The sequence below is a fragment of the Psammomys obesus genome, unplaced genomic scaffold (genome assembly GCF_907164565.1).
Source record: "Psammomys obesus unplaced genomic scaffold, mPsaObe1.curated_primary_1811, whole genome shotgun sequence".
Taxonomy (NCBI): Eukaryota; Metazoa; Chordata; class Mammalia; order Rodentia; family Muridae; genus Psammomys; species Psammomys obesus.
The window spans coordinates 525,296-535,256 of NW_026590699.1; positions in this window are offsets into that span (position 1 = coordinate 525,296).

Below are 9,961 nucleotides of genomic sequence, written 5' to 3' on the forward strand. Positions count from 1 at the left end.
ACACACACACACACACACACACACACACACACACACACACACACACACACATTGTAATTTAAAAAAGAAAAAGAACAAAACCCACTTTGTCTAGTAAGTCCAATGTCTTCACTTCCTTGAGAACCAGTTCTACTGAGCAAACCCCCCCCCCCATGTGAGTCAGAGTAAATTTCTTTTTATGTCAATAACTGTCTGTTGAAACGTGGACATTTGGGATTATGTAATGTCACCCTGGGTATTAAATCCAGCTCTTTTCTCTGTGTATGGTCGCTATAGACTTGTTTAGTGACTTTCTAAACTAGATCTATATAGTATACTGAGTTTTTTTTTCCCCCTTTGTTTTGTTCTTGCTACTGCCAGCTAGTGCTTGGAGCTGACATCCCTGTTTCTGTCAAAGGAATTTGTGTGCATCACGAAGCCTGCTTTCTACATTCAGCAGCTTAAGATTTTGCAGTGACATTTACCTACCTCCTGCTTGCTCAGATCCATCCATCCTTCGTTCCTTTTTCCTTCTTGTCTCTCTTTCTCTCTTCCCCCTCCCTCCCTCCCTCTCTCCCTTCCTCCTTCCCTCCCTCTTTCCCTCCCTCCCTCCCTTCCTTCCTTCCTTCCTTCCTTCCTTCCTTCCTTCCTTCCTTCCTTCCTTCCTTCCTTCCCTTCCTTCCTTCTGAGATAGGGCCTCACTGTGTATCCCTACCAGTTCTGGCTTCAATCGCACAGAGACCCACCTGCCTCTGCCTCTTGAGTGCTAGGATTACAAGTGTGTGCCACTTGGCTCAGTTCAGTGCTCAATGCATATGAAGATTTAAAAAGCATCTCTGATTATCTTCAAGACCTCCCCCCCCCCCACCAGGGGAGAACTATTTTACCAAGCCAGGGCTATGTAAGATCACACAAGAATAAACCCTATGGCAGGAGAGTCACAGGGTGCCACCATGTGAATTGAACAGTTGCAGTTTTCTGGGAATGGGGAATTTGGGAGGCTTCAAACTCATTCTTCCTCTCCAGTGGTTGCCATGCTGCTGTTTTTATTTGAAAGGGGCTGTTGGTTTTCATGGTTACTGCACAGCTGGAGCAAGGGGCTTGGGAGTAAGCCCACTCACTGTGACATAACATTAACTGAAATGAGCTGTTTTTTCTTGAATAAATCTGTCTTGATCACTGAAAGTCTCTGGCTAATCCCCAGAGCAGGTGGTATCTTTGTCAGTTTTCCAGGGAGCAGAGATTCCCATGTCCTTACTCTATCATGTCTGGTAGTATCCCAGCATGCCTTGCAAGGTCATGTCTGTCTTTGCCAGCAGCTCAGTCATTTTCATTCCTGGATGAGATTTCACCTCGTAGATACACATCTTGTCTGTGCACTCCACATCTGGCAGCAAGACTGTTACAGATTTTCCGTGTTAGGTATAACAGGAGTCTTGTTTCAGCTTTTACTTTCTCCGAGTGAGCACCTTGGAGTTGAATGGACAAGGCAAATAGACAGTCTTGTGTTTAACTCTTTGAGAGACTGTCATTTTCCAGAGAGGACACATGGGTTTATGCTGCCACCAGCAATGTGAGTTCTGGTCTTCCCACCTCCTCTTCCACATTTGCTTCTTTCTTATTGTAGTTACTGGAGCAGCCACAAAATGGATCTGGTATTTCTCTCATTTGTGTGAAGGTGACAACGTTGGCAAAAAGTTCATAAAACTTGTGTTTTATTCTACCTTCTGGGCATCTAGTAGTGTCCGTGGTGCTCAGAGCTAGGAGTAGCATCCAGTGTAAAGTAGGTTTGGTGATTTGAGTGAAAATGGCCCCCATACGCTCGTGTACTTGATCCCCAGGCGGTAGAACAGTCTGGATTGAGAAGTGTGGGCTTATTGGAGGAGGTGTATCGCTGGGGATGGGCTGTGAGGTTTCGGGAGACTGCCCCTGCCGTTCTCAGTTACTCTGCCTCACGGTGGTTGTGCCGCAAGATGCAAGCTCCCAGCTCCCGTTCCAGTACCATGCTGCCTGCCATGAGGGTCCTGGACCCCAACCCTCAAGCTATAAGCACCAAATAAATGCCTTCTGTCAGAAATTGCCTTGGTTGTGGTGTCTTATTACAGTAAGAGAAAGGTAACTAAAACTGCCGGGAGAATGTACAACCTGGAAAGATTGGCACCAGCAATCCTTGTCGCAGCGGCCCTGTCACTTATTCTGGATTTTTGTTTTGTGTGCACCTCATATACACTGGCTAGTTTCTGATTACTGTGAATATACATTAATTAAATGATTTTTCTAAGATGATATTGAGCCCAGGCCCTCATGCATGCCAGACCAGCACTATACCACTGTGTTAGGCAATGTGCCTCTGTTTAAGATGTTTTTATTTATTTTTATTTATGTGTATGTATGTACAGCTTTGTGAGTTTAAGTGCAATGCATGTGTGCCAGTAAAAGATGGCATTGGATGCCCTGGAAATTTAGCTACAGTTGTAAGCTGTCCTCTGAGTGCTAGAAGCAGAACCCTGGTCCTCCGTAGGAAGAGGACTTAACTGTTGAGCCATCTTTCCAACCCTCTTTTTGAAAACCTAAAATGAGATCTCAATAAAGTTGCCTAGGATGGCCTTGAAATTGTGATCTTTTTTCTGCCTCAGTTGCCTAAATAGCCAGTATTAATTATGATAATTTTTAGGTTGTGCTAGCTACAATAATTCTCATCTTTATGGAAATTGTATTTTAGCTAAGGAAGATATTTAATAATTGGAAAAAAAAAAAGGAAATGGGATATAATATGTGAGTTGAAGACAAATCCTATACCAAATATTTAAGTAGAGGAGGGGATTAGGGAATGTTTGTGGTAGACATGGGAGGTGAGAGCTTGCAAGTTAAAAAGAGGAACATGCATAGGCCACACCTGCAAGGCAGCATTTGGGCAGAGGAGATGAAGAAAGCTATTTGACGGAGGGAAGTGAGTTGGACTCGGGAGCAGTGCCAGGCGAGAGCAGAGAACTACTGCAGCAGGCAGACCTGGCCTGGCGGCTAACAAGAATGAACCTCATCCTCAGAGGAGACAACAAGGAGAACTTGGAGTCGCCACGGGGCGCTGGACAGAAAAGTGACAAGATGTTAGCGTTAGCGGGTTCATTTTGAGAATGCCGACATCCGTTTCACCAATGAAGTACAGACAGGCTGTCCTGATGTGATCAGGCTCTCTGGCTGAGGGCATTCGTGGATGAGTTCATGGTGGTGCATTGAATGGGCAATCAGAGCAGATTGCAGCCATGATATGACAGGGGCTGTGGTCAGCATATTCACATTTAACCCCTCAGCAAATGTTCACTGAGGCATGATCTTCAATAACTAAATAGATGGCGAAACGAGCCAGCTTACAAGAATTGAATGCTACACCCAGCACTGGGTTGAATTTATTTGATCCCATACTTCTGCCCACATAAGTACACAATACTAAGTCTTATGAAATTAAAGAACATGTGTAAAAGGCCACAATAGGTTCACCACTAAATATCACCGGTTAAACTGTTCATTACATAATGAGCTAAGTGGACTGGGAATGCTTAAAAACCACAGCCTATGATACAAAAGCAGCTAGTTCTTATTTTATAAAATATTCCCTTTATGAAATATTCCTGAGTGCATTATTTTTATTGTGTTAGGATAAGGACTGTGTTGATCAAAGAACAATGTCTTGGCAGGTGCTTTTGATAATTTCTGGAAGGCGTTAACTAGTCACCTTCGTGGCCAACTGGACCTTGCAGGCATGATTCCAGGTGAGACCGTGAGATTTGCCAGTGCTTAGCCCAGTGATCTCAGGGTAGTCTCAGGGCCTTAAATGAGGAAGAATGGGTCAGGGTTAGAGAGGATGTGACCATGGAAGCAGAGGCTACATGCATAGGACCACAAGTCAAGGATGGCAGACACTTCTGGAAGGAAATTGGAGACAGTCAGAGACAGGGTCTTCTGTGAGCTGTCAGTACACACCTGGTTCTCAGAAACCCTGGACTTGAGCCCAGGAAAACTCCTGGTGGTTTTCTGCTCTCTGAAGTGGCCATTAAATTAGTGGCTACTTGTTATATACAATTGCAATAATAAACTAATACAGAGACATAAACACAGATATGTCAGCCATGGCTATATGGATAGAAAAATCTTCATTAACAGCAGGAGCGACACCCTTCAAGCCCAAGCATCTATCCAGACCCACAGATAGTTCTCTTACTGTTGGTTTAATGTTCTTGTGGAATGTATACAATTTACCCTTGTTCATTCAAATGCTGATTTCTCTGCCTCACTATCTCGTTTCAATCTGGACATGGCATTGTGATGCTTATTCTAAGCATCACCTATCTCAAGTTTGTGTAAAATGCCACCATTTGTTCTCTATATTGTCAAATAAATATCCAGCCAATGCTGTGCAAAGGAGAGAATAGGGTGGGACATCCTGGTTCAGGGGGTAGGAGAAGGAAGTGAGTGGGAGGAGTAGGAGAGACAGAGAGAGAGAGAGAGAGAGAGAGAGATCTGCAGGAGAGGACTTAGAACCATGAAGAGAGATGAACCAGACCTAAGATATGACTAAAAGCAAGTATAATGGGTAAAATCTGAATGGTAGGAAACTATGTGGGCTTGGAGGTTTAGGACAGATTAACTATTGCCCAGCATTGTGCTCTAGGTTAATTAAATAAATCCTAGTCTCTGTGTGGTGATGTGGGTATACAGCTGGTTTAGGAATAACCGCTACTTAACTAAAAGAGAAATCAATAGTAAATATTAATATTCAACAACATTATACTGTGTGTTTTACTTACTTACTTCTCTTGTTACTGTGATGGAGAACTTGAGAGGAAGCTATTTAGGGAGGAAAGCTTATTCTGGCTTACAGTTCTAAAGGGATACAGTCATGGGAAGAGACCTAGGTGGTGGGAATACATGGTGGCAGGAGCAGGAGGGAGTTGCCACATTGTATCCATACAGGGAAGCAGAAGTGAAAAGGAAGTGGGGTGGATTATAAAACCTTGACCTACTTACCCCCAGTGAGAACTCACCTCCTGAAGCTTACCTCTTAAACAGTGCCACCATGTGGGGAACCAAGTGTTAAAATACATGAGCCTGTGGGGGATGAACACATTCAAACCTGAGTGCCACCCCACGTTAAGGCCAGGTTCAAAGCCTAGCACAATTAGCACAAATTGCCCAAACTAAGCTCTCAAAAGGTAAAATCATACAAACATAAAATCTTAGTATGTTTTAGAGATCATTGAACTTGCTAATTAGCAAGGGGATCTGTAAGACGGTAAGTCCACTTCGAAATCCATTCCAGAAACTTCGTTTTTGGACAGCTTAGTGGAAAAATGTTATTTGAGACTGCTGACTGTGACACAAAATGGGCTTATGTGCAGCACAACCACTGACATTTTAGTGGTCATCTTTTCCTTGTGCAGAACTTTCCTCTCTGTCGGGAAGTCTATACATCAATGTGTATATGGAATGGTTATTCAATAGAAGGCATTGAAAATCACTCCACGGGCCCTTACTACTTCTGAGAGGAAGAAAAAGGTCAGGAAGCTCACGGTTAGCTGGTGTCTGATTTTTAAAGACTCCCTCCCCCTTCTTTTTTGGGACGAAGTTTCAGGTAACCCAGGCTATCCTCCAACTCATTACCTAGCCGAGATGGCTTCGAACTCCTGATCCTCCACTTCCCTGATGCCGAGATATACAGCTGTGTGTCACAATGCCTGTCTTACAAGGTGCCGGGGAGGGAAGCAGGGTCTTCCATCATGCTAAGCAAGCAATGCACCGACAGCTGCATCCCTAGCCCTCGGAGCCTTGTTCTCACCATCGATCACTCGCCCTGGTGGGAACACAGAGAAGTGATTAGCGTCTTGTACAAGACAGGCGGCATGCCTTCTAGCTCCCCCGATGGTCTGGAAATGGGGCAATAATAACAGTGAAGGGAGCTGCTGAGCAAGCAGAACTTTAGATGAAAGTGTTAGTGCTACTGCCGCTGGTGTTCTTCACAGGAACAAGATGGGGAAATAACTTACAAATGTAATTTAGAGCCTAAGAGAATCAGGAAGCCGAACACCGAGGTAGAAAAGGGTCTCAGTGACAAGTGGATTAACTTTACAGAGTCCCTCAACATCTGCCATGTTTTACAAATTATCCCATTCGCGTACCTTGGTAGGATACCAGGAAATATCTAGCTCAAGAAAGGATTAATGCAAAAACGTCTTCTTCCAAAAGCCTATCCAGTTAAAATTCTCTAAAAATTCATTAAGAGATAAGTAATAGAAGAACAGTAAATCCAGGGACTGTCTCTTATTAATTTGTAAAATAATTTAATTAGGGCAGGTGAGTCATAGATCAGTATTCACATCCTCTGGTGTAATTCTATAAAAGAAATAATTTGTCCCTGAAATATGTCACCTTTAGTAAAACGTGTCTGGTCTTGCATCAGCACCCAGATATTGCAAAAATTTAGAGAAGTCTGTGTGAAATTGCACAAGACATGCAGCTACTATTAATGAGAAACTTGAGGTTTTGACTATATAATTATTGTCTATCTATTTAAGGTTTAACTTTATTGTCTTCTCCACAGACCTCCAAACCCAAGGGAAGGTCTTGAGCTTCCAGTACAAGATGCTTCTGTGGCCAAACCCTCACCGAGACGAGAACGAGCGGGTAGTTCCGAACTGGGCCACTAGGTGGAGCTGCTATGCTTTGGAAATGGCAAGGACAACGCCATGTGCAAACTGCCGGGAATGCCAGGGGAAGGCGCTGGCGCTGTAGCCAGTGCCTGCAGGTGCGTGTGACAAAGAGCTGCAGTGAGAGAAGGGTGAGAACACACACAGGACCAGGTATTAACTGAACCTAGGCGGGACAAGAAAACATCGGACCACAAAGCTAGAAATGCAGATGGTCGGAGTGACAGTACAGTGACGCACTCTTTCTGCGCAGCTGTTAAGACAGCACAGGGTTGATGCCACCTTGAGCTAGGAAACCACAGGCTTGCCTTAGCTCTGTCCCCAGTTCCCCACACCTCTGCTTTGAGTTCTGGGTTTTGTGGGCCTCGTGCACACCCTCTCACGAGTTCTGTAACCATCAGTTTAATTTTGAGTGGTGCTGTCTTATTGTCACCATGGGACAGGTGGAAACTTTGCCCTGGCTGCCTTCCCAGCAGGGAAGAGCCATGGTAACCTTCAGGGGAAGGAAGATCCAGGGCTAGGCTCCCTGGGTTTTAGGTCTTAAAACCCAAATGGTTGTGGAGGAAGATACGAAAAACAAAAACACTCCCCCACCCCCTTTCCTAACTACAAAATGGGGCTAGCGCCTAGCAGCAATAGCTGCTAAGTGAATCAGGAATTCTTTTTAGGAAAGGCTGTCTCCCCAGCCTGTCAAACAAGGCAGACAACAGAGTTAGGTGGAAAACTATATACTGCCATTAATACCTCTGAGAAAAATGTGTTTCCGAAAAGCTGTACTCCATCTGACGAAGGCTTAAAAATCTTTTTCTTGTATTTCTCCCTTTTAAAGCCCCAAAGCAATATATTTAATAAATCTTCCTCTAACGAGGCTTAAATGAAGTCTTTCGAGAATTGTTGATAAGTGACAGTGTGTCTTAGATGGAAGGAACACTTTCTTGTGCAGTTATAATTTATCGTTAATGACTTTTAAAATCATTTTAGGTAGAGAGAGCACTCATAACAAGTTTATCCTTATGGTGACAGGAGACGGCTGTCTTATAGTGGCTAAATTTACCAGCTTTACCGTGAGACAGCCCTTAGAGGCAGCCCTGGTTTGTGGTGCCTATGCTGCAGTACTCACTGTTCCTGCCTGTGAAGGAAGGGTCATGCCCTTCTCCTGAGGAAGCGAGCTACAGAGCTCAGCACACTTTGGAGCATATGGTGTGCAGCCTTGCTCCTGACCCAGTGATGGGCAGACGTCACTGACAGGGGCACCCTTCCGGAGAGAGGCAGCTTCGCAGTGTGCACACAGCTGTCATACAGAACTCCTGTTATGCCATCTGCAGAAACGGCCTAGTGTTCAGAGTGCTGCTGTGCAACCCCGATGACCCGAGTTCACATCCCCAGTACCACATACGTGGCGGGGGGGGCATGACAGCCCACCTGAAATCCCAGCCTACGGAGACGGGAATCCCCAGGGCAAGACTAGCTGAATACTCAAGCCCTGGAGTCAAGCCAGAGGCTGTCTCAGTTTATAAGGTGGAGAGCAATGACTGAAGAAGAGGCCAGGGTCAGCTTCTGGCTTCCACACATAGCTGCACACCGGTGAACATACCCACACTTTGCAAAGAGAAGCAAGAGAGGGCTATCCTGCAGTTTTTCTGAGAACGGCTCTTGGGACCGTGGCCTTTAGAAGTGTTCAATACAGAAGACTACGTCTAAACCGAGCTGGGCTGGTGCCTTCTCTCTTTTGGGGAAGAATGGTTAGCTGGCTTGCACTTTTCATAAAGCCTCTGGAGGGGCCTTTGGGTTCCACTTTGCTGGCCAGAGGACCAGCACTGCTCATATTCCGAGTGAGGGATTCAGGGCCTCCAGCTTGGCTCTTTGAGCCCAGAGAGTAGATGAGAGGTTCAGGGGCTCACTGAAGTCTCACGCCAGGGGTCCCCTGCTCAGGCACCGCCCCCTCTGATACAGTGGTGTGGCAGGCTGAGAAGAAGCTTTGGAAATGACTGAATTCAGACATTGCTGCTCCGGGAGGCAGACACATCTTCGTCTCCCTAGAATCTAAAGAACAGAACGTCTGCCCCACTTTTCTTCTCAGGTCCCAGAGCTGGTTGCCGCCTTTCTTCAGGCAGGCTTCCCTCCACCTCTGTGACTTTTGCATCTGAATTTCACCTACCCGAAGTTGAAGGTTAAAATTCATTATGCAGAGTCAAGCAAAACTCCTGCTGACACCAATGTAAATCAGCCTTGTTTACCTCCATTTACATAAACACATGCATTAGATGTGCAAAGCCCTATCTCCCTGTAGTGGTCCTGATGATATTTGTGGGCTAATTTACTTCCCAGAAGTTTCTCTTAGCTTGATGGCTGTTGGGGAATGGCAGATTTGCGATGCCTTCATTCACCACAGTGGGGAAGCAAGGGAGGGCAGACAGCGGGGTGCAGGGCAAGTGTGGCTAGGGGTCAGACTCTTTTCTGTGCCTTGCCAAGCAGCTGAATTGCTGCAGCTCCAGCAGCCACCGCTGCCTGCCGCTGCCATCTCCCCCTCTTTCTCCTCTTCCAGTCAAGTTCTCATCTAGTCCTTGCTGACTTCACGCTCACTCTGTACTCCTGGCTGGCATTGAACAGCTGGTGCTCTTGCCTACACCTCCCAAGTGCTGGGACTCTACAGATATAAACAACCATGCTTGCAGGTGCTGGAATTACAGGCATAAGCCGCCATGTCTGGCGGTGATTATCTTAATCTTTGCTAAATCATTCAGCTTTTCCAATTCTCTAAATCCTTCAAGTGGATCATTATCCATTTGATAATTATCTATTATATTATCTATAGCATTTTCTATGTAGGAGGATTTCTTTCTACTTTTCTGCCTCCCTTTCTTCTTCCCCACAGTAGACACCTGTATCTCCACTCCCACATCTCCTCTAGTCTCATGCGACTCCCCAGAAGTAAGAAGTGATGTAAAAGCTACACAGTGCAGAAGGTGTGGTAAGCGGAGCTTGGGATTCTGCAGTTTAGCTTTGGCTCAGCCACTGGCTACTGAATTACACTGTTTTGTGCAGCCATTGTGTCAGAGATTTACAGATAAATTAGAGGCGCTGAAAAGTCTCTCTTTCTTCAGCTGATGCCAGGAAGTGCCTTACTTTTGTTTTCTGGTGTCTATGGGGTGAGTCCTATGCTGGCTGCATCAGTTAACCTTACATGACTGACTTTGTATCCTTTGCAAAAGGAGCTGAGATGACAGTAGTATCATTTGAATTGTAGACCTACTGTGTTCTCAGTGGATTTCCTTTCTTTA